A 6000-nucleotide genomic window follows, 5' to 3' on the forward strand; every position below is an offset into this window, starting at 1 on the left:
AAACCCAGAGACTTTTGTATTAAGCTCCATTTGTCTCCCCTTTCTACTGCCCCCCCCCCCCCCCGCCCAATATTTATTGGAACAAATTCCAGGGTTCATCCCTCACAACACCAATTAAAGCTTCTGCTGTGTACTGGTTGAACCGAGCATGTCGCGTTTGGCTCAAAGGAGGTTCTGATTAATCGTGATCACAGAGGCACTTTTGTGCGCGCTTCTTCCATTTCTTTTTGTCCCCTTTTTGTCGGTTTCTGGACGTGAGCCTGGATTTTATATAGATTTGACAACAAAACAAAGCCTCCTTATTTCAGAAGGGCTAATGACTTGGCCGGAGTAATGCAATCCGAAAAAAAAGAAAGAAAAAGAAATGGGCACATAAACAAATAGGTGTGCGTGAGCACATCTGCAGAGAGACACTTTTGTCAGATCTTAGTGATGGAGCACTGTGGGGAAAATGTGGCAGTCAGCTGCTAATGAAAGTAACAAAAAGGTTCAAGTTCAAGGACATCAAAAGGAACTTTCATGGTCATAGTTAATTTACCTTTGGTCATCTATCCTTAAGTGGTAGTGATAATCAACGAGGATGGGACGAATGTCACCAAAAGCCACAAAGCGTTAAACTATACGTAATCAAATGTCAGCTGCACGCGAGTCAAGATGGCCGAGATGACAGCAATAAAAGAAACAACAACAGACTATGACTGAAGGGGATGGAGGCCCGTGTGCGTGGTGACGGAGCTCAGCACGGAGCCAGAAGACGCTTCGTTACCCCCAGCGTTTGCATATATTCACGTACGCTACGACTGCGGCCATGTGACCCTGTCCGACCAACCGTGGCTGATCTGCCCTCGGGAGCATCGTGGCATGCAGTAGCCACGTTCACATACACATCAACACCCACGCACAGCCTCTGCCAGCAGCGCGTACTGATGGGGAGCAGTTGAACATCCAATTACCCATATGGGCTTGTTCTATATATGTATTCAGTGAATTTGTTCATTCCCGTCAAATCTATTCCAAGGTCATGCCTACTTGTTTCCCTGCGTCGGTGCTGCCATGCGACTAGAATCCCTCCCATCAATTCTGGTCTCGCTTTTGGGGGTGATGCAAAAGTCAGACCCGGAATTTGAAGAGGATTTAAATATAAGCAGCCCAGGTGCAGTAAAAACTTTGAAATGAGATGAGATAATTGCAGTACATGTCATTTAGCTGACGCTTTAATCCAAAAGCGACTTACAATACAATAAGTGCATTTCAACCATAAGGATACAAACTCAAAGTGCAATTTCATCAAATAAGCCGAAGATGTAAAGGCTCTCTGCGGCCCTGATGTCATCAGAGAGCTCATTCCACCATTTCGGAGTAGGGTCAGCAAAGAGTCGTGATGCTGTTGAGTGTATTGCTCTCAGTGAGGGAGGAACAAGCAGCTTGGCAGATGCAGAGCTGATCTTGTGATCAGTGGCTGTGCATCACAGCGAGATGTCGGATAAGCCGTTTGTAGACATACGTGCATTCCCTCTATACGCAACATCAGGACATATGGCAGGCATACTTGAAGCCAGATGTGAAGGACATCACACTGTCCTTGACTGGAATTTCACTGCGTATCCAATAAAAATAGCCGCTGTGTGTGTGTGTGCATGTGTCTGTATGTGTGTGAGAGCGTGAAACCGAGAGATCTCAGTTAGTCATTCATGAATCTACATGGGTAAATTATAGTAGCTGCATAAAACATTTGGATTATAAATTGCAGATGGGGAGTTCACGTTTGAGGGGCTCTTAAATTAGTCAGCTTAATCAGCACAGTTTAAAAACGCGTAGCGCTGTAAATGACGAGGAACGCGCTCATTTGCGGACATTGAACTCCACTGTGAACAGAGTCCAGCTCCACGTTGTCACCAGGGTGCATTTTTTGTATACCATATAGATGGTTTCTCCGTGACACCTTACTTTCAAGCGTGAACCTTGTAAGCTCAAGTTCATTTAAAAGGAAACAGCGTTGCAGGACAAAATAACAATCTTTGTATTTCCAGTGTCGTCCCTGCCTGCGCTCTTTAAAGTCACTTTGGTGATGTTTGCGGTTCCCGTCGGCCTCGCTCGCTTCTGATCAACGTGCAATCGGCTCCACGTCTAATTCGGAGGGCTATTAGGTGGGCAGCTTCGGTAAAGGTCTGGAGCGGAGGGATAATACACTGATTGAGGCTGTTAACCTCATCTCCTTTGTTAGGAACCTTTGACGTGCGCATTATTTAAAGTCTGCGCCTAATTGCACGTTATGAAAGGACATTAGCGGAAACCCACTGAAAGCCACGAAGCATTTAATGTCAACTTCATTAAAAATCTGCAGCCAGTATTTGAGTCATTTTGCAAGAACTGAGTTACCGATTGCATCCCTAAAGTCAGATTTTATGATGATTGAGTACCTCTAAACATCGATCTGAATATCTTGCTCACGTTGGAGGGACTTTTAAACACATGTCTGGTACCATTCGCTTTGCTTTTCATCACCGACATGAAAAGAATCCTCATTGTAAAAGTTTGCATTCGATCCGGTCCCGGCCTGTCCGGGAAATGAATCGACGATGCATCCATTATTCAACGCGGTTGGCATTATTAGGGATCGCACGAGGTGACCCAAAAGAACCACGGAGATTTGAGCACGTAGGGGCGGATGTTTCTAAAAGGTTTTCTCATCTGAAGTTTAGTTTGCCGAAGTTGAATTCCCCGGTGCGTCTGAGTCAGAGAGGAGTGAATGGGTGAGGGATGAATAATGCAGGTCCTATTGTTTTGGGGCAGGCCCCTCCTCCCAACGAGAAACGGTGAAATATTGATTGGCCACTTGGAAGTGGTTGTGTAGATGTCGGCCCGGCTGGTCCGATGTGAACGGAGATTCATTTCCTGGATTGGCACTTCACGTTACCTGGGAAAGGTGTGATTTTTGGTTCCAAAAACAACATTAACCAGCACTCACACATTGGAAATGTGAAATGGCGAAAAAGGCCTTGAACGTCGGGGCGAGACCCATGATAGCCGTATTTCATTTATTTAATGTTTGATATCCTGGCATTTGTTTTCCATTTATTTCTCAAGCACCTCACACCTGCTGTTTGCGCGTCCTCGGAGGACCCCGAGGAGGTGAACCAGAGCGGTGCATCACACTTGATTCACTGCAATGTCATGACGCATAATGATATCCTTGGACGAGGTTGAGTCACATGAGGCCCTCTACGTGGAACGGGGTTTTTGGAACTTGTGAGATCAGCTTCACACCAACCAGCACCAACACTTCAGCAACAGCAAACGGGCCAACAGGAAGTAGATGATTTGGTCATAGTGCCAGTAGAAACATACTCAAAATACCCTCTACAAATTGGGTAAGCAAAATTGAGCTTCACTTTTCATTCTTCATTTTTATACCAGCTGGCCATGTGTTTATGAAGCCTGAGGAAATTGCACAAAAACGCATGTGCCTGTGGGTTGGTGAGAACGTGTTTAATGGAGTCATACATGGCGGCAAAATATAAGCATGCCTCCATGTTTTACCACAGGAAATGAGTCAGAGAGAAAAGCGCAGAGATGCCCACGCCATACACAGTGGGCATATTAATATTTCATTGCCAAACTGTATGGCATCTGTTCTCCCCTTTTTCCATCATTCCCAACATTCACTTCCTCCAGGTTCTTACTGTAAGAAAAGAAAAGGGTCGCTGATGAATTACTTAACTGTAAGGGATCTATAAAAAAGGGGTTTTGTTTTTTTTGGTTACGGCATGCCTTTTCCCCTCCGAGACATGATCTCTAACACGGTCCTTTGGTGTTATTTTTTAGCCACGATGAACCACTATGGGATGCATTGAAATTCGCTGCAGAAATTCACTGTCCTAAGAGGATGAACCCTGAATCCTGAACACTTTAGACGTTGCACATTGCACCATCAACGGGTGAAACTTCCAATGGCAACACGGTGTGGATTATTAACCACTTTTAGTGGTCTTTGGTGAGCAGACGTACCGTCTTGGAATGCAGACCCTCTTTAAATAATCAAGACGAAAGCTTTGTGTTTTATGTTCCTCGATCAAAATAAGACCCCAATTAACGGTAATGTTCCTTTTATGCACAAAGATGTAGATAGCTGTAACCTGCTTTATGTTCAAAGGACAGAGAACAAGGTCTATAAATGACAAGAGCCGTCGGCAGCAGATTTACTAGGACAAGGTCAGCTAATGTGAGGGGGGAAACTCTGCCAGCTAGAGCGAGCAAATCTCCCTTTAAGCAATCAATAAGGCAGACAGATTTCAGCCGGATGACTAATGCTCGCTGATCCTCTCGGCCAGAGCGGTATTTGTTTGCAAGGACTTTTACAAATGTCTTGTAGGTAATGTCTCGACAATTAATGCTCGGCGCAAGTCACAGTGTCAACGAGCAGCAGGAGCTGAGGACTCCAAAAGCTCAGGCGTTCCCAAACTGTGTGAATCCAGATAAGATCTCATTAAAGTCATCAAACACATCGCGCAACTCTTTCAAAGAAGGATCTAACCTCACACCTCTTCTTGCATTCCCTTTATAGTAAAGCCCTGTATGTCCTTGGATGGGTAGCTGTCAAAGAACCTGTGAGAAACACTTGGACGTTCCAGAAAATGGAATGAAACGCACTGAAGTTCAATAGAGACGACGGGTCCAATCCACTCTTCCTGCAAAAAGTTGAAAAGGCCTTTCATCAGATGACGTCTGTATCTGCAGTAATACCAGAGTTATGCAGCTCATGAAGCGTCAGGGAGACTCAGCGTTTTTAGTCACAATGGTGGCCACTTTCTAGAATCAAAGCATTTGGTCCTTGGAAGATGAATGACAAAAAAAGCATACAATGTTGTCCTGTATTGAGTATTGAGGTTTAGTACATTCAGTAGAGACACACTCCTCTTTTCACCAGCTTGCTTTTAGAAAAAACATATAGCTTGTAATACCTTAAGACCATTACATTATTAATTCCCCTTAGGCATCAAAGCAAAAGACGTACGATTGATGTCGGATAAAATCCTGCTCCTTTCCTTTTTCATATTCGTCTCAATTCTCCACTTCCTTGGCGAGTGGAAATAGCCCGTGTGTGGTCGGGGCGGGCTGCGCCGGTCCACATCTGGGGGGTCTCTCGCTTCTCAAGTGAGAAACGACTGCATCAGCGTCCAGACCTTTTCCGTTTCCCTCGCAGGTCGCTTTGACTCCGAACACGTCAAGCATTCAGCCCGTCAGTTGCTGATGCAAATCCAAGGTGATCACTGGGTCAGAGTTTAAGAGGGTGAACCCGCTGATTTTCGTGTCACATCTGCCAACAATTTGTGTCCTCGGTCTGCTCCGTCAGTCTGTATCTGTTTGAGGTGCCACAAATGGATGAGACTCTGTCTCACTTTGGGCCCCCGCAGAGGGTGCAATTTAGTATTTTCTGCAATATCTCAGGCTTTTATTTAATAAAATCCTACCTGCTGTGGGAGCGTAGAATTGTTAGGGAAGACAGAGATAAAAAAGGGGGTCGCTAAGTGGAAAGTGAAGAGACCACCGGTGCTGAGACCGCGCAAAATGTCACGACAAACCATTCCCTAATCCAACATGGTCCTCCCTAGAGCCTCGATATGTTGCAGAACGTTGCGTGGGCTCGTGTTAATTGAGCCAAGATAGCACATCAGTTAAATTACCACCGACGCGGTGCGCGCGTGCATTCGCTCAAAGAACCAAAAGATCTCAAATGAAGGATGAGCTTACACTTGTGGTCGAAAGTTGACATACACACACACATTGTAGAAATAACGGGAAACTCGAGAGAGACGTGACATTATGTTCTTTACAAGTGTATGTAAACTTTTGACCACAACTGTATATCTTCAAGAACTATGGTGGGTTGGATCACTGGTGGGTGGTTTCATTCCGTAATGTTTTTTTACTTCTTCTTTACGTGACACAGATTGTGTGTTTGGCACGACGTGCTCCGTGCTGTGGGTCCACATGCTTCAG

This window comes from Pungitius pungitius, chromosome 3 (assembly GCF_949316345.1).
Source record: "Pungitius pungitius chromosome 3, fPunPun2.1, whole genome shotgun sequence".
In the NCBI taxonomy this organism is placed as follows: Eukaryota; Metazoa; Chordata; class Actinopteri; order Perciformes; family Gasterosteidae; genus Pungitius; species Pungitius pungitius.